Below are 25,227 nucleotides of genomic sequence, written 5' to 3'. Positions count from 1 at the left end.
ACGTGTGCGGCTGACTGCAGGCCGGGAGGGAGTGGGCCCACGGGGACAGAGACAGTTAGGGTCCAAGAAGCCTTCGGGGGGCCGGAAGTGTCCCCAAGGCCTGGTGTGAACGGGCTGCAGGCCGGAGTCCGCATGCGGGTCCAGCGGCCATCAGGGCAGGCTGAGGCCCAGGCCCTGGGGTGGTGTGCGTGCGTTCCAGGCACTGTGGCTCTGTGGGGACGGAGCAGATGGCCTCTTGGACTGCCCGAGGGGCACCACCCCAGGGCGGGGCTGGGAGTCAGCTAGGGGAGGGGACGCCAGGCCGAGTCTTGAAGCCTGTGGGGTCCTTTGAAGACTGTGATGGAAGGCGGTGCCTGCTCGCCCTGGAGAAGAGGGGGTGCTGGGGCGTTGTGCCCACCGTCTTGCACAAACTGTATTGTGACACAGACGGGACCCAGCTGGACTCAGCTGCCCTTGCGCTTGATACTGCGCCAAGATTGCTTGCGGCCCCGCCTCCCACGTGTGGCCGCCGTGGGGCTGTTAGTGGCAGCGTGATGCCCCAGCCACGTGTGCCTGGCCTGTTGGACCAGCTCTGCGCCACCTATTGTGACGGTTCCCAGGGATTTTGTCAGCACCTGAGGGCCTGGATGAACAGAGCGAGGAGTGGAGGGCTGAGACGGGCAGCAAAGCTTTGGGGTCGGGGGCTGGAACTGTGTCCGGAGAAGCCGGTGTCTTTCTGTGCCGTCCTCTGCCTGCCTACTCCCCCGACCCCGCTCCGGCGCCCCGCTCCTGTGTTGAGCAGCTGTGGGAGGGGAGGCAAGGCTGGGAGACCCCACACCACAGCTGCAGGGCCCTGGTCACTCGCAGGCCCAGCGTGGTTTGCTGTGCCGCTGGTGAGTCCACCTGGGCTCCCGCCTGCAGGAGGGTGGAGGCTGTACCTGCTCTGAGCGGCCGCTGCTCCCATGGGCTCCCCTTGTTCCCAGGCCGGGTGCCTCCTCCCCAGCATCCCCTCCCTTGTGTGCCCCTGCTGGCCCCAGAGTTGCTTTCGCACCAGGGTGGGCTTGCTGGTGGCTGTGGGTCTGGTTTTCCCTGAGTTGCCGCTGGGCGCTTGTGGTAGACGCTCGGTGCTGTGCAAAGTCGTCACCCAGTTGGTGGCTCATTCGTCATTCCTCTGACTGTTACGTCCTCTTGTTCCTCTGACCCTGGCATCCACAGTGAGCAGGTTGGACCAGCCCTCCCACCCCCAACAGAGCCTTGCTAGACAGAAAAACCACATCAGTAAATTCATAAAGAAAGTTCGGGGGTCACCAGTGCCGTGGAGAGAGGGCTGGGGAGGGGAGCCGGGGAGGGGTGGTCAGGGAAGGCTCCTCAGAGGAGGTGCCCTTTGAGCCAGGGCCCAAGAAGAGGGAGCAGGCCCTGTGGTAGCAGTGACTCCGGGCCCACAGGCCCCTCTCCTGGTGGAGGAAAGACAGGCAGGCAAGGGCAGGAGTGGGCGGGTCAGCAAGGAGACCCCTGCCCCGTCCCAAGGAGCAGTGGCAGAGCTGGGCAGCGTGGGAGAGACTGCCGAGGGCAGCTGGAAGGGTGGGCCCTGGGCTGGGAAAGAGCAGGTGGACAGGGGAGACCCAGGCTGAGCCGAGGCACAGGGGCCGGGAGCGGGTGTGCAGGGAAAGCCGAGCCCTGCCTGGACGAGTTTGCCCGCATGGGGAAGGCACGCGGACCGTGGGCCGCATGCGCCGGCCGCTGGGGGCACAGGGGCTGCAGGTGCGGCTGTGGGAGTCGCCAGCAGACCACGCGGCGCAGGGTGAGGGCCTGCTTGTGGAGGGTGGACGGGCCGCCCTGCCTTGCCGAGGAGCCGTCGGGGTTCACCGGCCCCGGGATGCCCTCCCTCACGGCTCGGTGGCTGGCCCTGACCCCTGTGCTGCTGAGGCCGGGCCCCGCCCTCTGAGCCCTGGCCATGGCCACTACCGTGGGCTTCCTTCGGGGCCTGCTCCTTCTCCACGGCGTCCAGGGGCTCCTTGTTGCTCAGGGCTTCAGTTCGGGCCCCTTGTCCCACGATTTGGGCCTTTTGTGGTCTGGTTCAAGCTCTGCCCTCCAGGCTCAGTGTCCTGCCTTGTCACCAGTCCCATGATGCTTTTCTCACACCGTCCAAGTCCCACCATCTCCAGAACAAATTCCCTGCCTCCCCGCTTCTCTCTCCCTGCCCCCAAGACCTGTGGCTCATGGTCGAGTTACCCCAGCTCACCTGGGGTCGTCCTCCTCGGCTCGTCCTCCACCTCCGCCCTCATCCGCTTGTCCCTAGGGTGGTGCCCCGGCCACATGCGGCCCTGCACCCCCAGGCCCCAAAGCCAAAACTCAGCCCAAGTGCAGTTCCATTCAAGCCATGGCACTTGGGGCGGGCGGGGCCCAAGCCTGGCCATGCATCAGGACACTCTGGTTGTGGTTAGAGACAGGGGTCCACTCAGACCCCCTGATCCATGGCACTGGGCAGACTCAGTCTGGGAGAGGGACAAGCCCTCAGCCACCTCCTGAGGATTGGACCAAGCGAGACCCCCGCCAGGGCACGCGGGGACCCTGAGAGCGAGGCCCCCGACCTTGCCTTGCACACCTGTGGCCACGGGATTCTCACCCTCTCCAGGGCAGCCCCAGCTCTGCAGGGCTTGCGCTCCGAGCTGATCTGCTTCCCAAAAGCTGCTCCGTGGACCAGGCTGCCTGTGGGGTGGGGTCTCGCCTGGCGCCTGGGAGCCTTCCTTTCCCAGCCCCACTTGCCGACACCCCAGTGAGTGCAGGGCTCAGGGGGTGTCAGGGACTCAGCTGCCCCTCCTCCGCCTGTCCAAGGCCTCCTCACTGCGTGCTGTTGCCCCTTCTGTCCAGGGCGCATTAGAGAGGAGACCTACGGGCGGTGCAGGCCTCCGAGGACGCGCCTTCTGTCCCCTCCGTGTGTCCAAGGCTTCCAGAGCACGGCCCGCTCCGTCTCAGCTCGTGGCAGGCACAGCCACTCTTTCAATGAGCACTGATTGGACACGTCCTGGGTGCCCAGCAGCGTTCTGGGCATCTTGTGAGCAAACCCAGAGGGGCTCGTCCCGCGCCTACAGCTGGTGGAGGGCCAGGGCTGCACTGAGAGCCGGGTCTGTGGCCGTGTTCGTTTGCTCGGCTGCTGGGACAGAGCGCCGGAGACTGGGGGCCTTGAGCAGAAAGCTGTGGTCTCTGCGTTCTGGAGGCTGGGTCTGGGGTCAGGGTGCCGGCCCGGCTGGCTCTGTCTGGGGCTGTGATGCAGGGGTCGGGCACAGGCCCCTCTCCTTGGCTGGCAGTGCTGTCCTCCCCCGTGTCCCTGCACCAGGTATCTGTGTAACGCTCAGCAGCTGAGACTGTCTCCCAGTCTCCCCTTCTCACAAGGACACCAGTGGCTGGACGCAGGACCCACCTGCCCCCGTGTGACCCCATCCTGATAAGCTGATTGTACCTGCAGTGACCCACTGTCCACTCCGAGGCACTGGGGGTTAGAACTTCCACGTAGGACTCTTGGGGGGGGGGCACAGTTCAACCCCTGACTGGAGGCGACCACAGCTGCAATTGCCACAGCCATGAGCTGTCCCCAGGTGGAGGAGCCAGGTGGCCTTGCCAGTCAGTGGTGAGCATCCCATGCCTTGAGGTGTGTAGGTGCAGACAGGAGCCAGCCCATGCTGTCAGGGACACAGAGAGGAGGTTCCCGCAGCAGGGCTGGGACCTGGCCCAGCACTGTGTTTAAGCTGGGATGTGAGCCAGGCCCAGGAGCACAGTTGGTGGTGCTGCTGCTGACCCAGTCCCTGTATGCTTGGGGTGCTGGCTGCTGACCCAGTCCTATACGCTCAGGGCTGCTGCTGACCCAGTCCCTGTACACTCAGGACTGCTGCTGATCCAGTCCCTGTATGCTCAGGTGTTACTGCTGATCCAGTCCCTGTACACTCAGGCCTGCTGCTGATCCAGTCCCTGTATGCTCTGGGTGAAAGGGAAACGCCCATCGAGGAGAGCCCGAGGATCTCCCCGGGCTCTGTCACCTCTGGGTCTCTGCGTGATGTGAATCGGGGACCAGGCCATCTTCTGTCTTTGTCACGAGTCTGTGGTTCGAGAGTGAACAGGAAGTTGCCTCGTTTTCATTCACACTGCAAACATGTGTTGGGTGTGGCTTTATGCTGGGCCCTGTGCCAGCCCCAAGGAGCAGAGGTGCGAGGTCATGGCCTGGCCCCTAAGGAGTGCCCAGGTTGGAGGTGAGCCTGCAGGTGCAGGCGGCAGTTACAGGTGTGCCGGCTTTACCGACTGTGCATGCTTTAGCCCCAGGTCTGCCGTGTGCTGACCGTGTGGGTTTAGATCATGCCTGAGCTCCGTGGTTCTCCATCTCTCCATCAGTAAACCAAGCGTGACAGTGCACCTGCCTGTGTACTCGCTTGGGGCACAGGCAGGGCGAGGGCAGTGTCTGGCACACAGCCCATGCTCAGGAAACAGGATTCTGAGCCACCAGTCACAGGCGCGCAGGCTGGAGGGCTGGGGAGCAGGTCGTGGGGCTGTTTAGGGGGTGGTAGGGCATCCTGCCTTGCAGGGCAGGGCCCGGCTGTCCTTTCTGCCCCTCAGCCACCCTCTGCTGTGGGTTGGGGATGCTGTGGGTGGCAGGTGGCGGGGAGGGGTCTGGGCCAGGCACCCCCACAGGGAGAAGCAGGAGGGTGGAGCCTGGGGGTGCTTTTGGGGCCAGGGCGTGGGTGGTGCCTGGTGCCTGGTGTTGTTTCGAGGCTTGCATCTTGGCGATGCCAGGGGAGCGAGATGCAGTCCCCTTGGAGAAGTTAACAACGCCCCAATTAGAGGCTCCTTCTTTGTGAGTTGCCTCAGCCTTTTCAATCCAGAGTCTCTTCTGAATAATGAAAGGGCTGGTGGGGTGGCGTGGGCCTGAGCTGCAGATAGAAGGGGTGGGTGGGGCATGAGAGGGGGCGCCCCGGCCTGGACATGGAGCACATACCTGGGGGGTGCCCGGCCATTGGGGTGGAGAGGAGGGGACAGCCCCACCTGTGCCCTGTGTCAGACGCCGGTGCTCTCGGCCTGGACCCCCGTGGTCGCCACAACCAACCCTCCTTAGGAGCCGGCCAGTGGCTCCCTGGCCTCTCCCTGCAGCTGGCTTTGTGCATGCATGGGGGCCTGAGTCTGGCCACTTCCTGCTACCCTGGCTGAGCTGGGGCAAGGGGCACACAGGCTGGGTGGAGTTGGGAGGCGGCCGGGGAGTACTGAAGACGCTGTGTGGTGGGCGTGTCTGGTTCTGGGGGCTCCTCGGCTTCTGAGACCCCTGCACACGGGTGTGGTTTTGTGCTCCTTGGTGGATGGGCGTGTCTGCTGCTTTGCAGCCTGGTCTCCCACCTGACGCTGCCCAGTGGTGTCTGGGGGAACCCCAGGGTGCACCCTGCTTGGAGCCTAGTGCTGCCAGCTGTCCCAGGAGCAGGGTGGCCTTGGCTCCTAGCCTCTGTGTGACAAGGACAAGCTGGCCCGACCTGGGCGCCCCCGGGTCAGTTGCCAAGGTCATTGGAGGAAATGGTGCCAGGGTGGCTCCTCCCCTCCCCTGCAGCCCTCACCTGCTGTCCCCGCCTCTCCCGCATGTCCTACTTTCTGGAGCTTCTGTAAACACGCAGACCGGCGAGCGCCCGCCCTCCCTCTCAGAGCTTAGCCAGCCAGCCAGGCGCTCCCTGGGGTCTGTGAGTTGGGGTGGCAATTGGGAGGGACCCGTGGTGAACTGGCTGGGGACAGACAGGGGCTGTCCATCAGGGCAGACCCCAAGAGTGGAGGTCAGCTGCGTCGACCAGGCTGGCCGCTCAGAATCCACTTCCTGTGTGGCCTTGAGCAAATGAGCTGGCCTCTCTGGACCCCGGCTTCATCCTCCATGGGACAGGGACCGTTCCAAAGGGGTGGCACAGGTCAGAAGGGGCAGCAGGTGTGGACATGCTTGTGGGCTTTGTACACAGGACGTGGGTTTGTGGACGGGTTTTTGGTGGGGCTGGGTCTCCTCCTAGCATGGCTGCTGGGCAAGTGATTCACTTCCCCTACCTCGGTTTCCCCAAATGCACATGGGCACAATGACGCCTCTCTCACCCAGGTCATGCAGTGCATCATGGGAGCCCTCTCCCCCCCTCCCTGTCAATCATGCAGCGGCCCCACCTCCCTGAGTACCAGGGTCCCTGCCTTGGGGTAGCAACCACAGCAGAGAAGGACCAGGGAGACGGAAGGAGGTGGGGGCTGGAGAAGGCAGGAGGGCTTCCTGGAGGGGTCTGGTCCTGGGGTTAGGGAGGACTGGGGGGTCCTGGGGACAGGGGGAGGGGCAGAGAGAGCTGGGCCAGGGTGGGGGCATGGTGGGAGATGGGCATCATTTATTGTGGGGAGGTGGAGGGGTGGGAGGGGAGTCCAGAGAGGTCCTGGTGCTGGAACCGTTTGGGAACGGGGATTGGGGGGGGAGGGGGGACGGGGAACACACAGCCTAGGGCCCTGTGGGGTGGGCGGACGGGACTCCCAGACCCCAGGGCCCTGGGGTGGGTGTGAAGACCTGGTGCAGGGCCTGGGAGGAGGCTGGCGGGACTGTCCGGACAGACTACACCTGCCTGTTGGGCAGCCTTTGGCCAGAATGAAGGGGCAGGGTCTGGCTGCTGGAGGGAGATATGGGAGGGGTCTGTGGCGATTTGCCCCTTGGAGCACCCACTGGTGCAGGGCCCTGGGTGGGACTGAACTTGGCTTGTTTGATACACACGGCAGTCCCAGGAGGTGGGGGCTGGGCTGGGAGGGCCGCCTCACGTCTGAACCCCGAATGACAATATGGGTCATGCCTGCCGCCCCTACCACCCAGGGCTGGGGGTTTTGGAGGGATGGCCCCAGGCCCCCGGGGCAGGCTCATGGTCATCATGGGTCTTGTGTCTCAGGGAGGCATTCCCTGGTTCCCTGGGGTCTGCTGCCCCCCCTCCCGAGCCCCTGCCAGGCCCTGGGGCCCCAGGTGGCCTCCCCAGCCGCTGAGGTCTTGGCCTCCTCTCCCATGAGAACCTCTGCGCTCCTCAGAACTGTGACAGATTTCCCTAATAAAAGAGGAGGCACACTCAGGCGTGTCCTAAATGAATGGAGTGACTTCCGGGATTAATCCAGGATGTATGGGGAGGGCGCCCAGCCGGGAAAAGTGGCGCTGGATATTGTAACAGATTGTTTGCTCGCGAGGGGAATAATTCTTAATGTGCATCGGCGGCGAGGGGAAGGCACCTTGTCTCCTGGCACCGTCATCCCTCATCAGCCGGGCCCTGGCCAGGGCCCTGCTGGGGTGGCCCTGCCTCCAGGCCTCTGCACCTGCAGGGACAGCCTCCCAACCCCACCAGCTGGTCTCGGGGGCTTGGGTGGCCCTGCATCCGTCCTTGGAGGCCCCAGGGCCTCGGAGTCCTGCTCCCTCCCACCTGCTGTGTGTCAGTCCTCCTCTGGTGCTGTGGGCCAGCTCCCCGAGGGCCACACACTCAAGAAATGAGTGAGGGTGGGGGGAAAGAAAGAGATAGTTACAGACAGCGAGAGGGAGAGACGGAGAGAAAGGTTTTCCATCCACTGGTTCACTCCCCAAATGGCCGCAATGGCTGGAACCCGGCCGATCTGAAACCAGGAGCCAGGAGCTTCTTTCTGGGTCTCCCACACAAGTACAGGGGCCCAAGGACTTGGGCCATCTTCCACTGCTTTCCCAGGCCATAGCAGAGAGCTGGATCGGAAGAGGAGCAGCTGGGACGTGAACCGGTGCCCATATGGTACACCGACACTGCAGGTGGAGGCTTAGCCTACTGTACCCCAGCGCCGGCCCCTCCCAGCAAGGTTTGCTAGAGAGACTGAACAAAAAAGCCCGCAACAAGGAAGGTTCAGGTTGTCATTTTATACTATCCAGAGGCTTAGAGGGTGGTGCTTAACTGAATGTTCAAAGAGGGCGGGGTTGGGGTGGGGTGGGGCTTGAGTACTGCCCATTTTTCAGAGATATCAGAAATGTCATGGCGTCAGGTGCATGATGGGAGTGGAGTGTCAGCTGTGGATATTGTATTATAGGGGCCAGCGTTGTGGCATAGTGGGTAAAGTCACCGCCTGCTGTGCCAGCATCCCATATATGGGCACTGGCTCGAGTCCTGGGTGCCCCACTTCTGATCCAGCTCCCTGCTATGGCCTGGGAAAGCAGCAGAAGATGGCCCAAGTCCTTGGACCCCTGTACCTGCGTGGGAGACCTGGAAGAAGTTCCTGGCTCCTGGTTTCAGATCAGTGCAGCTCTGGCCATTGTGGCCATCTGGGGAGTGAACCAGCGGAGGGAAGACCTCTCTCTCTCTCTCTCTCTCTCTCTCTCTCTCTCTACTTCTGCCTCTTTGTAACTCTGCCTTTCAAATAAATCTTTAAAAATAAGGAAATTGTGTTATAATGGCACTGCAGGGACACAGCCTGCAGCCATGCTGGATATGTCTGGCTGGCGCTGGTTCTGTGTGCAGCATTATAGAACGTGTGATTTCCACTATGTGAAGGTGGGTGCTTGGCAGTGCCTGGAAGGCGGGTTTGGGCAGAGCGTGGAAAGGGAGACTGAGGGCGCAAGCTGGGCTGTCATGTAGGGGCTGGCCACAGCGGCTGTGCCAGCCGGCCAGAGCTTCTGCACGGGCAGGGTGGGGCTGTCACTGCGTGGGCTGTGCCACTGCAGGAGTCAGCTGTGGCTCTCTCTGGTCACCTCCATGCCTTCATCACCAAGAGGTGGCTCACAGGGGTCATGTTGTGGGGTCCTGGGCCAGGACTCAGACCCAGGTCTCTCTCGGCTTCCCTGTAGCCACTCCCTGAGCGTGCAGAAGCCCTGATGATGGACGCTGCTCCGGGAGCCTCGTCCTCAGCTCCTCCCTTTCCTGAGCAGGAGGAGCCCCTCAGGGGCTGGGGCAGGTGCCTCTGGGGACAGGGAGCCCTGACCACTCCCCTCTGGCTTGGCGCTGCCGTGTCCTTTCATCATTCATTCATTCATTCACTCACTCACAGGTGTTGATGGTGCACCTGCTGAGTGCCGGGTGCTGTCCAGGGTGGGCAGTGCCTGGAGCGTTCCCCACTGTCCTGCCCTTGACTGGCAGCAGGATCACATCAGCCTGTGACATGCTTGGGAGGGACAGGAAGGGCCCTGAGGGAGGGAGCGGCTGTGATTGTCCAGCAGGCCTTTCTAAGGAGGGGACATCAGAGCTGAGGGGGACAGATGTCATGGCAGAGGCCTGGGGTGGGAAGGAGACCAGGGCTGGGTGTGATGGGGAGCCAGTAGGAGCCATGGTGTGACTGGCATGGGAAGGGACCTGGCTGGCATGTGGAAGGGGCCATGGCTGGGTGGGGAAGGAGCCATGGCTGGTGTGGGGAAGGGGCCTGGCTGGGTGGGGAAGGGGCCTGGCTGGTGTGGGGAAGGGGCCTGGCTGGCGTGGGGAAGGGGCCTGGCTGGGTGGGAAGGGGCCTGGCTGGTGTGGGGAAGGGGCCTGGCTGGTGTGGGGAAGGGGTCGTGGCTGGCGTGGGGAAGGGGCTGTGGCTGCCCTGCCAGGGAGCCACTCAGCTTGGGTCGGGGGTGCCCCCCAGGTGCAGGCAGGGGTGTGGCAGGCTCTGGTGTGTGTTGACTCCATCCTGGCCCCTGTGGACAGAGAGCGCGGTGGAGGCGGTGGCAGGGGGTGCAGGGCGGCCGCGGGAGGCAGGCACAGGTCCCCAGCGAGGGAGGGGTGGGGTCCGGCCAGGGCCTGGCCTTGGAGAAAGGCATGGAGTGGCTGTTGGGCGGCGGCCACGGCAGGGCGGCTGAGGTCCAGAGTGATGCCGGTTGGGGGGACGTTCCTGAGAGGGTGCTCCAGGCAGGCCCGCTCGAGTCTGGTGCGCAGTCACTGGGCTGAGGCCGCGGTGGAGCTGGCCAGGCCGCATGCCCGTCCTTTGTGAGAGTCAGGGGCCCGCTGCGTGTCTGCTCCCACGACCCCCAACCGGTCCCACTTCCCAGAGTTAGGCTTCACCCTAACACACTGGGGAAGCTGAGGGGTCATGAGCAAGAAGCTGAGTGGTGCATCATGGGAAAGTGCGAGGACCAGGCACTGCCTCCTGGTGATGTTCATGCATGTGCCTTTTCATGGGTGTCTGCGTGCACGTGTGTCTGCTTGTGTGTGCTTGCATGTACTCATGTCTGTGCACGTGTGTGCTCGGGTTCATGTAGACATGTGTGCCCTCGTGCCCATGTGTGTCCACACATATGTGTGCCTGTGTGCTCATGTGTGTGCCTGTGTGTGTTCATGTCTGTGCACGTGTGTGCTCGGGCTCATGTAGACATGCGTGCCCTCGTGCCCATGTGTGTCCACACATGTATGTGCTTATGTGCTCACGTGTGTGCCTGTGTGTGCTCACGTGTGTGCTCACGTGTGTGTCTGTGTGCTCACGTGTGTGCCTGTGTGTGCTCATGTGTGTGCCTGTGTGTGCTCACGTGTGTGCCTGTGTGCTCACGTGTGTGCCTATGTGTGCTCACGTGTGTGCCTGTGTGTGCTCACGTGTGTGCCTGTGTGCTCGTGTGTGCCTGTGTGTGCTCACGTGTGTGCCTGTGTGCTCACGTGTGTGCTCACGTGTGTGCCTGTGTGTGCTCACGCGTGTGCTCACGTGTGTGCCTGTGTGCTCACGTGTGTGCCTGTGTGTGCTCACGTGTGTGCCTGTGTGCTCACGTGTGTGCCTGTGTGTGCTCATGTGTGTGCCTGTGTGTGCTCACGTGTGCCTGTGTGTACCTGTGTGTGCTCACGTGTGTGCCTGTGTGTGCTCACGTGTGTGCCTGTGTGTGCTCACGTGTGTGCCTGTGTGTGCGCACACGCGGGTGCCTCCTATGCTTGAGCACGCACGTGTGTCGGGCCCACTAACAAACAGAGAAGTAAATGAACACGTGTTCAGCCCACCAAACGCTCCTTCTGCTCTGGTTATGCAGCACGGGAACGGAATTCTCCCCTGGAGCAAATCGCTCCGGCTCAACCTGGTTCCCCTCCAGGAACGGCTGTGGTCCTGGGGAGGGGTTGCAGGTCCTTTCTCTTTCTGGCTCCTGTCCCCAGCCCCCAGGCTGCTCCCCTCCTTCTTCCCAGCGCCAGGCCTCAGAGCAGCCAGATTGTCACAACACGATGGGCTGGGCGGGACCTGGGGGGGCTGCCGCTCAGGCGGGAGGCGTGGAGGGGGAGGGGCTGGAGTGTGCTGAGTGTGAATGAAGCGCCCGGGGGAGGGGGGCTGGGAGCTGGAAGGGCAGCAGCTCCCACAGCACCCACCGCGGAGGTGCTGTGTGACCCTGGGCCGGTCTCCACCCACTCTGGGCTCTGGCTTTTGCCTGGCAACGTGGGGCTGAGCGCGCCTGGCAACGTGGGGCTGAGCGCACCTGCCTTCCCCACCTGCCTGGGGGTGTCCACGGTGCCGGCTGAGCAGATGTGTGAGCCCCACCCCAGGCCTCCCTGCGAAGCCCCCGCCCCACTGCTATGCCCGTCGTCTAGGGCTCACCTGAGTCTCCTAAAGTGAAGTGATTCTGCTGCACTTTACAAAGCGTGTCTTAAAAGTGATTTATTTGTAGCCTGCTCTCTGCACGTCCTCATGGTTTCTGTCACCAGAGTCCAGCCCAGGCCCCCACCCGTGTGTGTGAGGGCCCCTGGCTGGCTCTGGCGGGGCCGAGTGACCGAGGAAGGAGGCAGAGGGGTCAGTTGGGAGCCTGGTTTTCCGGAAGAGTGAAGCTGCCTCCATCCAGGGCCAGGCTCCTAGGTGGGGGTGCTGAGGGCCCTGAGAGGACACCCAGGGTTGGCAGGAAGGGTGGGACTGGGCTGAGGCCAGCGGCGAGGGGAGGCTTCACTTGAGGCTGCAGATCGTGGAAATGTGTGCATGCTTGGGACCTCACGCGGGGGACCAGGCTGTGCTGGAAGCAGCCTTGTCCTCCCCGGATCTGAGTTCACACCCAGCTCCCAGGGCTCCCAGGAGGGCAGGCTCTGTTTATCTCCCCCATAGATCAGCTCCCAGCCATGTTGGGGCCCTCAGGGCAGGGGCTTGGTCCCACATACAGCGCCTCTGCTGTGAGCAGATTTTTTTTTTTTTTTTTTTTTTTTTTTTTTGGCTAGGCAGCATTAGTGTGAGAGAGAGACAGAGAGAGAGAGTTATAGACAATGAGAGAGAGACAGAGAGAAAAGTCTTCCTTCCGTTGGTTCACTCCCCCAATGGCCACTATGGGGCACTGCACCGATCCAAAGCCAGGAGCCAGGTGCTTCCTCCTGGTCTCCCTTGTGGGTGCAGGGTCCAAGCACTTAGGCCATCCTCCACTGCCCTCCTGGGCCACAGCAAAGAGCTGGACTGGAAGAGGAGCAACCAGGACTAGAACCTGGGGTGCTGGCGCTGCAAGGTGGAGGATTAGCCAAGTGAGCCGCGGCGCTGGCCCCAGATTCTGTCTTAACACTGGCAGGGCAGGAAGGACATTTGCAGGGGTGGACACTGGGCCCAGGGCTTGCTGGTGGCCCTGGGTGTGGCAGCGAGGGCCAGTGGGGACAGTCAGAGCGAGGCCATCGAGAGCCCAAACAGCTGTGGCTGCGGTGACCTCGGGGCGGCGATGCTTCCGGGTCCTGCGGGAAGCAAGACTCGGGGCGCTGTTTGTAGCACACATCTCCACCCCATAAAGAGAGACGGGGGCTGCGGCCGGCAGGGGGAGGAGGGGCCGGACTTTTTGATAATGTCATAAACGGTGGCTGTCTCCCTGGAAACCGCAGGGGCAGCGGCGGCCACAGGCTGACAGATGTGTGTTCTGCGGTATGGGCCCGGGGAGGCGGCTGGGAGGATGTCGGCGGGGATGGATGGGCCTGGGGCCCGGAGACAGCCGGCTGTGCTAATGAGGATGTGGCAGGGAAGCTGGTGGAGGGGCACAGGCCTGGAACTGGGCGTCTGGGTGGCCGTGGGGAGCCTGCTGCCATCCAGGGCTCAGGGGAGACCCCGTGGGCCCGGTGCTGTGAGTCGGATGATGAGCGAGGGGTGGCTGGTGTGCCAGGCCCCGTGCAGAGCTGGGTCTGTGGCCGGGCTGACGGGTGCTCCCAGGGTGGTATGGCGAAGGAGGACGTGCTCTTGGCCCTTGTGGGTCTGGGCCTCCCGCCGTGAGCTGTCCCTTGGCTTCTGTAGCCAGTGTCTCACCTGCAGAGGGAGGGCTGTGGCCATGGCGAGAGGCTGCCGTGCCGCTCAAGGGAGTGAGTTCAGGCAAGCCCGGCGGGCAGCAGGTGTTCCTAAGTGTTGGTCCCGGTGATGAAGTCAGACTTGGAAGTGCTCAGAGCAGGGCGGGCATCCGGCACGGTGGATAAGCTGCACTTGGGATGCCCACATCCCGTACAGGAGTCCCTGGGTTCGAGTCCCAGCACCACTCCTAATTCCAGCTTCTTGGTAATGCACGCCCTGGGAGGCAGTGGGTGATGGCTCAAGTAGTTGGGCCCCTGCCCCCCATGTGGGAGACCCAGATGGAGTTCTAGGCTCCTGGCTTTGGCCTGGCCCAGCCCTGCCTGTTGTGGGCCTTTGGGGAGTGAACCAGTGGATGGAAGATCCTGTCTGGCTGCCTCTCTGTCTCTCTGTCTTCCAAGTAAATAAACATTTTTTTTAAAGTGCCCCCTTTCCTCCGCCAGCTTTTCTGTTGTGTGTGCCGAAGCCTCCAGGAACACAGTCCCAGGCTCGCAAGAGTCTGCAGCAGTCAAGGGCTCCGCCTCCCATTGCTCAGATGTGGAGACTGAGGTTGAGGGACGGGGCTCCTGCGGGGATCTGGGACCCCTTCCCTGGCCTCTCTGCCTGTGTGCCTACCCCACCCCATTCTTCCTGACCCTGCCCTCCTCAGCTCCTGCCCAGGAGGAGGCTGGGTGGATTGGGGGCAGGGAGAGACTGAAGCCCACTCCCCTGGGTCCCCCCAGTCCCCGTGGCCGGCGCAGGTTCCTTCTAATTAGCGCCGTAATGAGCCGAGCGTGGCGTGCCCAGGAGCCTGCGCCCAGACAGATGATTGCTCTGCGTTTTGGCTGCCAGGCACTGTTGGAAGTGGGGAGAGGGCTTTTCTCACTGTCCACAGGGATTTTCAAACCTGCCCACTCTGCCTCATTTGGAGCAGGAAAAAAAAAAAGTGTGAATGGGCCTTGAAGGTGTTTGAGAGAGGTGACAAACTGCATGTTAATGAGAGGCAAATTCCGCTTTATTTTAAATACAGACACCCCTGCCCCCGCTGCGCCTGGCGTCTGGGCTTGCACAGAGGCAGCCGAGGTGTGCGGGTGGCCGGGCCCCAGGGTGGGGCGCAGGCCGGCTGCTCCGGCCCATCAGAATTCCCAGCCGGGGGTCTTTCTGCTGCTCCTGCTCAGTGGAAGGTTCTGGGGGCCCATGTGCGTGTGACCTGCATTTGTAGAAAAGGAAGCAGAGGCTATAGGGAATGAAAGGCCTGCTTGTTAGGGGGCAGGGCAGGGGGTGGGGCTTGGGCTGTCTGACCCCACACTCCAGTCTCGCTTGAACTCTCCGCCTGGCGCTGACCCCCAGGTCACTCTCAGGGCCAGGCCTTGGGGGCTCCCAGCACCGACTGGCCCAGGCCCAGGAGGGGCCCAGGGTCCCTGTTTGCACGGGAGGCCTGCTTGGGTGGCATGGGCCGCAGGCCTCACGGTGGGATGTGCAGCGCAGGTGGGGGTCCCGTCTCTCCTGTGGCCTTTGAGCTGGGGAGTGGTGGCTGGGATTCTCCCAGACTTGGGGCGAGGGCAGTGATCAGAGGGAGACTCAAGGACAAGAGAGGGCAGGTGGCCTTGGGGGCTCGGAACAGCTGCCTGGGTCCCAGGGATGCAGAGCTGGGCCTCTTCCTGGGTTATTGCATCTGTGAAATGGGCCCATCACACCCTGTCCACAGGCACAGGGCCGGCTGTGGTTTCCGGGGTTCCTAACCCCTCTCAGACCCCACCTCGGTCTCCTGGCCCAGCTGCCAAGGCCTGCTGCTCCCACACATCTCTGAATGCTGGGTGGAGCTCCTGTCTGCACCTGTACTGTCCTGGGGGCCGGGGTCAGGGTGAGTGCTTCCTTGCCATGATCTGAGAACTGGCTGGGGAGAGCCCCAGGGCTAGGGCTGCATAAGCCCCCAGGCCCTGAGATTTCTAGGTCAGAGGAATCCATTGCAGACCCTCACCCCCACCTACAGGGTGTAGCATGGGGCTCCTCAGATGGGAGGCCAGTTCCCAGGGGCTGTAGGACACTGCCCCCGTGTCAGTGCCCAGCCCTGCCCTCATCACTGGGGCCCGGGGCAAGCTGCATCTGAGAAGTAGCTTGGCTCTCCACTGCTGGGGCGGGCGGGGCATGACTGTGACACCTGCCCATGGTGTCACCTGTGTTGTGGTAGGAGCTCGGAGGTAGCTGCGGATGGGAGACCCCCAGAGTCACGGCGTTTTAGAGCACCAGCCTTCGAAGGACCGGGGTCCTCGGGCGAGGTGGTTGGAAGGCACTGTCCAGGCTCTGGCCCAGCCCCTCCCGCTCTGCGATGCCATCACTCCGCCACCTGACCCCGTCCTTGTTGTCACCCATCTCGCCCTGAGGTGCTGGGTCAGCCGCGGGAGGTGGGGTTCAGCTCTGTGGGTGATTTGAGCCCCACAAGGGGTCGCAGGCATCATTGATGGCCTGGGCCCTTGCCCAACTTGCCCGGGTGGAGGTGGGTGGTGGCTGGAGTCTGGGTGCCCAGGAGGCAGCTGCTGGCCTAGTTTGGAGCTCCTTGCTCCTGGCCCTGGGCAGTCCGGAGGCTCTGAAGGGGCTGGCAGAGGGGGAGGAGTCGTGTTCTGGGGGTCTGGAGCTAGGCTGGGATTTGAGTCCACGCTTCCTGGTGTGTGGCCTGGCCTCGTGGAGCCGCAGTGGCCTCCCCACCTTCCAGGGGCAGTGGTGGGCGCCCCTCTGCCAGCAGTGAGGATTCAGCCAGGTCGTCCCAGCACCCAGCACCCGGCACCCAGCACCTGGCACCTAGCACCCAGCGGGCTCTCTCCTGGGAGACAAGGCATTGCTTTTAGGGCCTGCTTCTCTGGGGCTGAGCATGGGGAGACCGACGGAGATCACCCACACTGTTTGCTTCGTGGGACTCGGGCCCCAGGCTGTGGGTCCTCCCACGTGGGCCCTGGGAAGAACCACGCCAACCAGGCTGGCACATTTGGCTTGGGAGCCTCACCCCTACAACTCACTGCCATGTGGCTGTGGGCAAGTCACTGACCCTCTCTGGTCTGTTTGTCACCTGCACATGGGGAGATCAGGGTCTCAGAGTGACCCTGTGTCGCACACACAGGACAGAGTGGGCATGTGTGGGGTGCAGGTGTACTGTAAGGTAAGGGGCCAGGTCCCGGGAGGTGCTGGCTGATGGCTCTTTGGTCCCTCCCTGGCCTATTCCCAGGGACCATCTTGCTTGTGAGGCGGGGCCCTTGGCCACTGTTGGCCAACAGGGCTCCCAGGGTCCCCCCGGGTATGAAGCGAGGCAAGAGAGAGACCTAAGCTGTGGTGGGGAGGTCCCCGAGGGTAGCTTGAGGGAGGGGCCTCGGGCCTGGAAGGGGTCAGTGTGAGTAGGAGGAGGTGAAGGCCCGGAGGTCGGGAGGGCCCAGGTGGGGTTGTCTTCCTCCCCGTGGAGGCCCCCGCTGGCCTGTGGCAGCCAATGGGAGCTCCCCGCTCTTGGCCCTGCCCCGACAGCCCCTTCTGTTCCAGGTCAGCAGCCCAGGTCCAGCTCCAGGGCCCTGGGCTGGCCTGGCCATGGCGGCAGCCGGGGTCGGGTCCAGTGAGGCCAGAAACCGAGGCAGACACTGCACACTGGGGCCCATAAATTGTCCCCCAGCAGTGGGAGCTATCAGGGACGTCAAGTGGGTGAGCAGGGCGTGGTGGGAAGACGCCCACAGACGGGGCTGCAGCAGGCCCTGGGCAGTGCCTGGCAGAGGAGGGCCCCGCAGCCCCGCCGCCCTGCCCCCGCCCACAGCGCCTGGTCTGCGACGAGGAGGATGACCAGTGAATCATGGATGTAGGTCACCTGGCGCGTGCGCATCTATTTCCATTAGAAAGCTGGGTCGTGAGTTTCTCTGGCTCCTGCCCTCTGACAGGCCTGGCCTGGGCTCGGCTCCTGGGGGGTGGGGGCGGGGGTAGAATCTCCCCGACCTCCCACCCTCCCACCCGTTCCTTCCCTCTCTCCTCCAGACCCAGACACTCGTCCCCCTCCCAGCCTGCGCCCGCCCCGGTCCCCACCGAAAAATCAGGGCTCTCCTGCCCAGGCCCGGTGCTCTTCCGGCACAGCACTGCTTAGTGTGAGGCCTGGGGCTGAAGCTGCCCCGTCCACAGCCGGGTCCCCAGCCTGGGACAGAGGAGGGCTCACGGAGAGTTTGTTCCCTGGAAGACAGAAAAACTCAGCAGGCCACTGGCTTGGGCGGGGTAGAGCCCACCCTCAGAGACCCCTCTTCCTACTGAGCCAGGGAGTGGGGCTGGAAGAGGGGAAGCTGAGGGCCAGGGAACCCTGTCTGCCCCCGGGGGACCCTACTTTGGCTCTCTTTTTTAAAAAATTCATTTTTGAGGCAGAGAAAGAGAGAGGTGGACAGACAGACGAGACACAGGGCTCCCATCGCTGGTTCACTCCAAATGCTGGGATGCCTGGAGCCGGAAACTCAGTCCGGGTCTCCCACAGGGATGGCAGGGACCTGAGTCTCTGAGCCATCATCACCCGCTGTCTCCCGGGATCTACAGCAGCAGGAAGCTGGGGTCAGGAGCCAGAGCCGGGACTGGGGCCCAGGCCCTCCCATGTAGGATGCTGGCGTCCGCATCTCGACCCTAGGCTGAGCCCCGCCCTTGCTCTTCTGTGCTTTGTAGGAAGGGCGGAGCCCAGGTGCAGAGGACGGGGCACTCACAAGCCAGGGTGGGGAGGAGCTCTCTGGGAGCCGCTGAGCCATGGAGAGGTCACCTGGCTGCTTTGTCACGACCCTGCCGTCCTGTGTCCTTCCGGGGCCATTCGGAGCCACCTCTTCCAGCTTGTCCGTGGATTGTGCGTTCTCTCCCGGCTCCACACGAGGTCTCTGAAAGCCTGGAAATGTGTGTGGTGGAAACGCTAGGATAGATTTCAAGGTCTTTTGCACCAACAGTTTTATCCTTTAATCCCATTTCCATGAACTTCCCTGAGTCCCCGCCTCCTGCCGCTCCTCGGGTGGCCCTGTGCACGCGCTGATCCCGGCCTGCTCTGCACGAGCCACGGGTTTGCTGTCTTCGGCCCCCGAACTCACCGCCACCCCACTCGCCTGCAGCTTTGGCCACCTGTGCCTGCCAGCCGAGCTGTGCCTGACGCTCTGATGATTTCTCCTTTTAAAAACCTTAAATAGGCCGGCACCGCGGCTCAATTGGCTAATCCTCCACCTCGTGGCGCCAGCACACCGGGTTCTAGTCCCGGTCGGGGCGCCGGATTCTGTCCCGGTTGCCCCTCTTCCAGGCCAGCTCTCTGCTGTGGCCCGGGAGTGCAGTGGAGGATGGCCCAAGTGCTTGGGCCCTGCACCCCGTGGGAGACCAGGAGAAGCACCTGGCTCCTGCCATCGGATCAGCGCGGTGTGCCAGCCGCAGCGGCCATTGGAGGGTGAACCAACAGCAAAAAGGAAGACCCTTCTCTCTGTCTCTCTCTCTCACTATCCACTCTGCCTGTCCAAAAAACAAAACAAAACAAAAACCACCTTAAATAATTATTTCCATTTTATTTGAAAGGTGAGTGGAGGGGGGAGAGATATTAAGAGGGTGATCCTTTGAGAGAGAGAGAGGTCTTCCATCTGCTGGTTCATTTCCCAAATTCCTGCAACAGCCAGGGCTGGGCCAGGTGCCCAGAACGCAATGTGAGTCTCTCACGTGGGCGGCAGGGGCCCAAGCACTTGAGCCGTCACTTGCTGCCTCCCAGGGTGTGCAGTAGGAGGAAGCCGGATTAGAAGTGGAGCCAGGGCACAACCCAGGCACTCTGATATGAGATGTAAGTGTCCCAAGAGTGCCAAACTCCCAGCCCTACTTTTCTTGACCATTCTGTTTTCCCTGGAGTTACTAATTGTCATTTTGGGGGGAGGTGTCTTTTTGTTGTTGTTGTTGTTGTTGTTGGAATGACTATCACAGTTTCTGTTGGGGCCAGCATTGTGGCATAGCAGGTTAGGCCTCTGCTTGTGACGTTGCCATCCCATATGGCTGCTGTTTCGAGTCCCAGCTGCTCCACTTCCAATCCAGCTCCCTGCTGATGTGCTTGGGGAAGGCGATGGAAGATGCCCAAGTGCTTGGGCCCCTGCACCCACGTGGGAGACCTGGAAGAAGCTCCTGACTCCTGGCTCCAGCTTGGCCCCGCTCTGGCCGTTGCAGCCATTTGGGGAGTGAACCAGTGGATGGAAGCTTCTCCCCTCCCCCCACCTCTCTTTATCTCCCCTCTTCGCTCTGTAACTCTGACTTTCAAATAAGTGAAAAGTAAATCTTTAAAAGCATTTTAAGGATCAAATTTAAGGAAGCATTGCTCGCTGTCCCCGGCTGGCTTCCGCCTCTGGCGTAACCACCACGTGTCTTCCTGTAGCACCTGTTCCTGGGCCTTCTCACCTGCTGTGGCCTGGCTCTAAGCAGACCCTGGCGTGCAGCAGATGTGCAGGACCTGCCCGTCTCTGCTGCCCGCGGGCCCTCAGTACCCTGCAGCCCTGCCTCCGCTCAGTTCCCACTCCCATTCTGTGGGAGCGCATCCTCTGCTCCAGACAGGGCCTGCACAGCTGGCACGTTTCTGAGACTCTGCCGGCCCGGGCGCTCTTCATTCTGTCCTGGGTCTTCTTTCCTTTGTTTTTTAAAGATTTATTTTATTCATTTGAAAGAGTTAGAAATTGAAAGAGTTAGAGAGAGGAGAGTTAGAGATATCTTCCTTTTTTAAAAAAGATTTATTTTATGTATCTGAAAGGCAGAGTTATATATAAATCTATGGGGTAGGGGGGAAATCTTCCATCCACTGGTTCACTCCCCAAATGGTTGTGATGGGTGGGGCTGGGTCAGGCTGAAGCCAGGAGCTTCTTCCGGGTCTCCCACATGGGTGCAGGAGCCTAAGCACTTGGACCATCTTCCACTGCCTTCCTAGGCTGTCAGCAGAGAGCTGGATTGGAAGAGGAGCAGCCAGGACATGAACCGGCACCCGTAGGGGATGCTGGCACCACAGGCAGAGGCTTAGCCTGCTATGCCGTAGTGTCGGCCCCTTCTCTGGGCACTTTAGGACTCCCCTCAAAGTCCCTGCTCTCAGAGCTGGTGTTGGGAAGTCTCGGCCGTCCCGACGTTTGGTTTTCCTTGCGCTCCCTGGGATTTTTCTTTCTGGAAGTCTGTAGAGCTTCCTCTTGCCCCCCGTGTTCTGACAGCTCACCATGTGCTGTGCCCTGGTGAGGAGCTGCCTTTTCAAATTGGAAATTCGTGATCTTTGCTCTAGAGCCGTTTTTGAATTTCCCCTTTTATGAGTGTCTGAGCTCCATTTCTTCTGCTCTGTTTCTGAAACCCCAGCCAACCACATAGACCTCCCTGAGGGAGCCCTGACCCACCTTCTCCATCCTGTTTTAAACTAATTTTTTTATTTATTGGAGGGAGAGAGGAGGGAGGGAGGGAGGTCGGGGTCGGGGGAGAGACAGAGAGAGACAAAGACAAATACCCCATCCTCTGGTTCCCTCCCCAGATTCTCACTACAGCCCCTGGCTGAGACCAAAGCCTGGGGCCAGGAATGTAACCCAGGTCTCCCATGTGGTTGACAGGAATCCAGTTACTTAGGCTGTCAGCTGCTTCCTCCCAGGTCTGCGTTAGCAGGAAGCTGGGGTTGGGAGCTGCAGCTGGGGATTGAAGCCAGACACTCCGACATGGGGTGTGGTGTCTTAACCACTGTGCCGAGCACCCCCGCCCCCATCACATCTCTTTAACCTTCCACGTCTCCTCCTAGGAGATCTGCGTTTACATCATCGACCTTTCTCGTTCAATTTAAAAGATACATATATATATATATATATATATATATATATATATGTATGCCAGGCTGGCGACGTGGCTCACTTAGCTAATCCTCCGCCTGTAGCGCTGGCACCCCAGGTTCTAGTCCCGGTTAGGGCGCCTGATTCTGTCCCAGTTGCTCCTCTTCCAGTCCAGCTCTCTGCTGTGGCCCAGGAGTGCAGTGGAGGATGGCCCAAGTGCTTGGACCCTGCACCCACATGGGAGACCAGGAGGAAGCACCTGGCTCCTGGCTTCGGATCGGCGCAGTGTGCCGGCCGTAGCGACCATTTGGGGGGTGAACCAACGGAAGGAAGACCTTTCTCTCTGTTTCTCTCTCTCTCTCACTGTCTAACTCTGCCTGTCCCCCCAAAAAATTTATTTTCATTTTATTTGGCAAGCACAGAGACAGAGACAGACAGACACACACACACACACATACACACACACACACATGCACATACACACAGATTGATCTTCCATCTGCTGGTTTACTCCCCAAATACCCCCAAACAGCCAGGACTGGGCCAGGCTGAACAGGAGCTGGAACTCATCCGGGTCTCCCACGTAGGGGGCGGGGACTGAGTATTTGAGCTGTCACCCAGTGCCCCCCGGGGTGTGCATGAGCAGGAAGCTGGATTGGAAGGGGATAGCCAGGCCTTGAACCAGGCACTCCAGTGTGGGGTGCGGGTGTCCCAAGCCACCGTGCCAAATGCCTGCCACCAGTACACACTGCGTGCAGTTCATACTTCACGGATGCTGTGTTCTGTTTCTGAGGAAAATGAGAGTCATTTTTCCCCTACGGTTTCTCTCCACCTGTACCACCTCTGCCTTCTAGTGTGCATTTCCCCATCTGTGGGACTCTGTGTCCTTGACCTTGATACTCTGTCTTCGCAGAGGTTCCCCGCGTGCATCCCGTGAGCCGGCCCCTCCTGGTGCTACAGAAAGCCGGATTGAGAAATTCCCATAGTGCAGACGGGCGCCAGAGGCCGGGCCGGGGATCAGCAGAGGCAGCTTATTAAGGTCGACAGTGGAATCGCTTCCCAGGATCCGGCATTCCATCCAGGGTTCTTAGAATATCTATAGGTTCGTGGCATCGTGCATTCAGAGGTACGGCCCTGGTGGGCTCAGGGCAGCCTGCGGGACTCAGGACCACCCATGAGGAACTTGAGACCACACCGATGGGGACAGAGAACCAAGATCGGGACCCCTGCCCACACATGTCATCACCTGTGGGGACAGAGATTTGAATGACTGGCCAGACGTGCCGATACCTACAGGGAGCTGCGGGGACCCTTGGTTACAGTGAACAGAGATGAGGATGTGTGCCCCTGTTGGGGGTCTTGTCTCTCCCTTGTCTCTGGTCGCGGCCTAACCCCCTGCTCACTTTCCTCTTTGGGGCTCTCTTAACCACTCTAAGGGGCACCGTCTTGCGTTATTTCCCGTCACTTGACTGGCTGGTAGCTCTCGGGGAGTTTTTGGAACTTTACAGCCTGCAGGTGAGTGGGGACAGTTCAGGCTAGCGAGTGAAGGAGGCAGGGACCAAACAGGAGCATTGGAAAGATGGGAGAGAGGCCTGGACAGCGGGAGGACCGGAATGCCCGGCTCCAGCTGTTACTCCAGAAGTCCAGCGCCTGCTGTCTCCTCTCTCCTGTTTGTAGTTGGGCCGTGTCTCTGACCACGCCCGACCTTCATCCCCAGGGATTCCTGGCTTCTGCCACCACTGACCAGTCAGCTCCCAGGTTTTCAGCTGAAGCGGGTTCAAGCTTCCAGTGTGGTCAGAGCAGGGCCGTGGGCTCGGAGGCTGATCGGAGGGTGATTCCTGCCCGGGGCCAGCATCTCACTCAGCTGTAGGCAGCGCCAAATTCGAGAGCAATTGGGTTTCTTGCCAATACTTACTCAGGGCCTGTTTTGGGGTCCAGTTCATGCACTTGACTTTCCCTGAACTCTGAGGCCAGTAGCTGCATGTACGTTCCATTTAATTTGCAGCGCTTTCGCCAGTGCTTGTGTGACCTCAGCCACAAAGGCCGGCCCGTTGTCTGACCAGTGGAGGTAGGCATCCCATATACACGTAAAATCTCAGCCAGTAATACCCCCGTAGCTTCCCTGGCTGTTCTTCGGTTCGGGTGGGGAATGCCTCCACCCAGCCTGAGTATATGCAGTCACCGACAGGTATCTGTGGCCTCTGCTTGGCGGGGAATTCAGCAAAGTCTGTGTCTCACTCTTCAAATGGGCTTTGTCCGGTTCTTCGTATTCCAGGTGGCTGGGAGGGCCCCTGCTTGGCATTGCTGTGGGCACAGGTTTGGTATTCTGGGTCGCATTTCTGCAGAGCGTGGGGAGCTTGGCCACACAGTACCAGCTGACCAGAGCCTCTCGCCTGTCTTTCCCATGTGGGTGTTTTCACAAAGCTGGTGTCCCAGGGGACAGGCCAGGGGGTCTGGGACGAAAGGGCGCTTGCCAGGAAGAAGCCAGCACCCGCTGAAACTCTTGGCACCCTTCTCTCTCTTTATCTGGTCTTCCTCCTCTGGGGCACACCTTGGGTGGCCAGGCAGAGCCGAGACCCCCGATGTCTTTCCAGGAGGGGCCTGGGGAGCCATCGCCGTGGCTGCCTGTTCCGCCCCTGCGTCAGCCTTGTGGTTTCCCGTGGTTATGGGGTCCCCTCCTTCCCACTGTTCTCGGCAGTGTTGACAGCAACGGCTGTGGGCTCGCAGGCCGCTTCCGGGAGCCGTGAGGTTTCAGTTTGGTTTTGAGTGGCCTTTCCCCTGCAGTGAGGCGTCCTCTCTCCCTGAACAGAGCTCAGTGCATGTGGGCGATAGTGAAGGTGGATTTTGTGTCCATGGGGGTGTTTACCGTGTGTCCCTTGCTCAGCCCCAGAGCTCTGACCAAGGCTAACAACCCTGCCCATTGTGCTGACCAGCCCCTCAGGAGGGCCCCGACTCTGTGGTTTCTTTCTTTTTTTTTTTTTTAAGATTTATTTATTTATTTGAAAGGTAGAATTACAGAGAGGTAGAGAGAGAGAGAGAGAGAGAGAGAGAGAGAGGTCTTCCATCTGCTGGCTCACTCCCCAGATGGCCACAATGGCTGGAGCTGCACGGGCCCAAAGCCAGGAGCCAGGAGCCTGTTCTGGGTCTCCCACATGGGTGCAGGGGCCCAAGGACTTGGCCATCTTCCACTGCTTTCTCGGGCCACAGCAGAGAGCTGGGTGGGAAGAGGAACAGCTGGGACTTGAACTGGCACCCATGGGATGCTGGCACTGCAGGCGGTGGCTTTACCCGCTGCACCACAGTGCTGGCCGCTCTGTGGTTTCTGTCTCTGTTTCTACCACATCCCCTGCCAGGCTAGCCATCCAGCAGGAAGCTGCTTCCCTCGGTACAGAGGGTACAAGCCGGGGAAGGCAGAGGCTGGTCTGAGAGATCCGGGCAGCTTGAGTAAACCACATTGGTGGTTTCAATGCAGCCATGGTCTGGAGGTCCAGCATTTTGACAGTTTCCAGAAGTCCTCAGGGGTTTCCACAGAGGAGGCCCCAGTAGCGGCTCAAACGTGGTTGGTGAGCTGCCTGTGTCCTCGGAGATCCATCAAGGCTGCTACTGTATGTGGGGCTTTAACAGAGTCTGCCCACAGTCACTTGGCCTGTCCCTTCCGCCAGGAGAGCAGTAGCAGTAGGGCTCGTAGGCTGGGTGAGCAGCCGGCCGCCACTGTCTCCAATTGTTGGACAGATAGGCCACTGGTCACTGCCGGGGTCCTGGGTTCTGAGCTAGGACCCCCAAAGCCATTCTCTTTTTTTTTTTCACAAACAAGTTGAATTCATGGTCACATCAGGGAGTCCCAAAGCAGGTGTCTGTAATAGGGTCTTTGTAAGAGTGAGAAAAGCCTCTTTTGTTGTCCCCATCCAAATGGTTCCTTTTCTCCCCCTCTGTGGCTTCGTGGAGGGGTTTAACTGTTCATGAGTAGTTTGGGATCCAGGTGTGATAGAAGCCAGCTGCTCCTAGGAACTCTCGGACCTGGCTCCGGGCTTTTGGAGTTGGGAACCCCAACCACCTGACTTTTTTTTTTTTTTTTTTTTTTTTTGACAAATCTGGGCCTTCTTGTGGGGTACTGGATACCCAGTCCCTTGGAGCTGACCCGGCGCTGCGGCCGCTCCTGGATTAGAGGCCTTCAGGGTTGTGCTTCCAGACTGTCCCCGTACCGTCGGAGTGTTCACTTTACCTCTGCTCTAGGGCCACGTGTCGGTCATCTGCCAGGGTCCTCCGAGTATCGTGGGGGAAG

The 25,227-nt window shown here is 61.0% G+C and overlaps 1 protein-coding gene across 2 annotated transcripts in view; it reads left to right on the top strand.

Moving 5' to 3' along the window:
• The window catches only part of LINGO1 (leucine rich repeat and Ig domain containing 1), a 161,887-nt gene that overhangs the window by 18,694 nt on the left and 117,966 nt on the right, over positions 1 to 25,227 (top strand). The window lies entirely within an intron of this gene.

The sequence above is a fragment of the Oryctolagus cuniculus genome, chromosome 12, assembly GCF_964237555.1.
Source record: "Oryctolagus cuniculus chromosome 12, mOryCun1.1, whole genome shotgun sequence".
Taxonomy (NCBI): domain Eukaryota; kingdom Metazoa; phylum Chordata; class Mammalia; order Lagomorpha; family Leporidae; genus Oryctolagus; species Oryctolagus cuniculus.
This window is presented reverse-complemented; position numbering and strand designations above follow the sequence as displayed.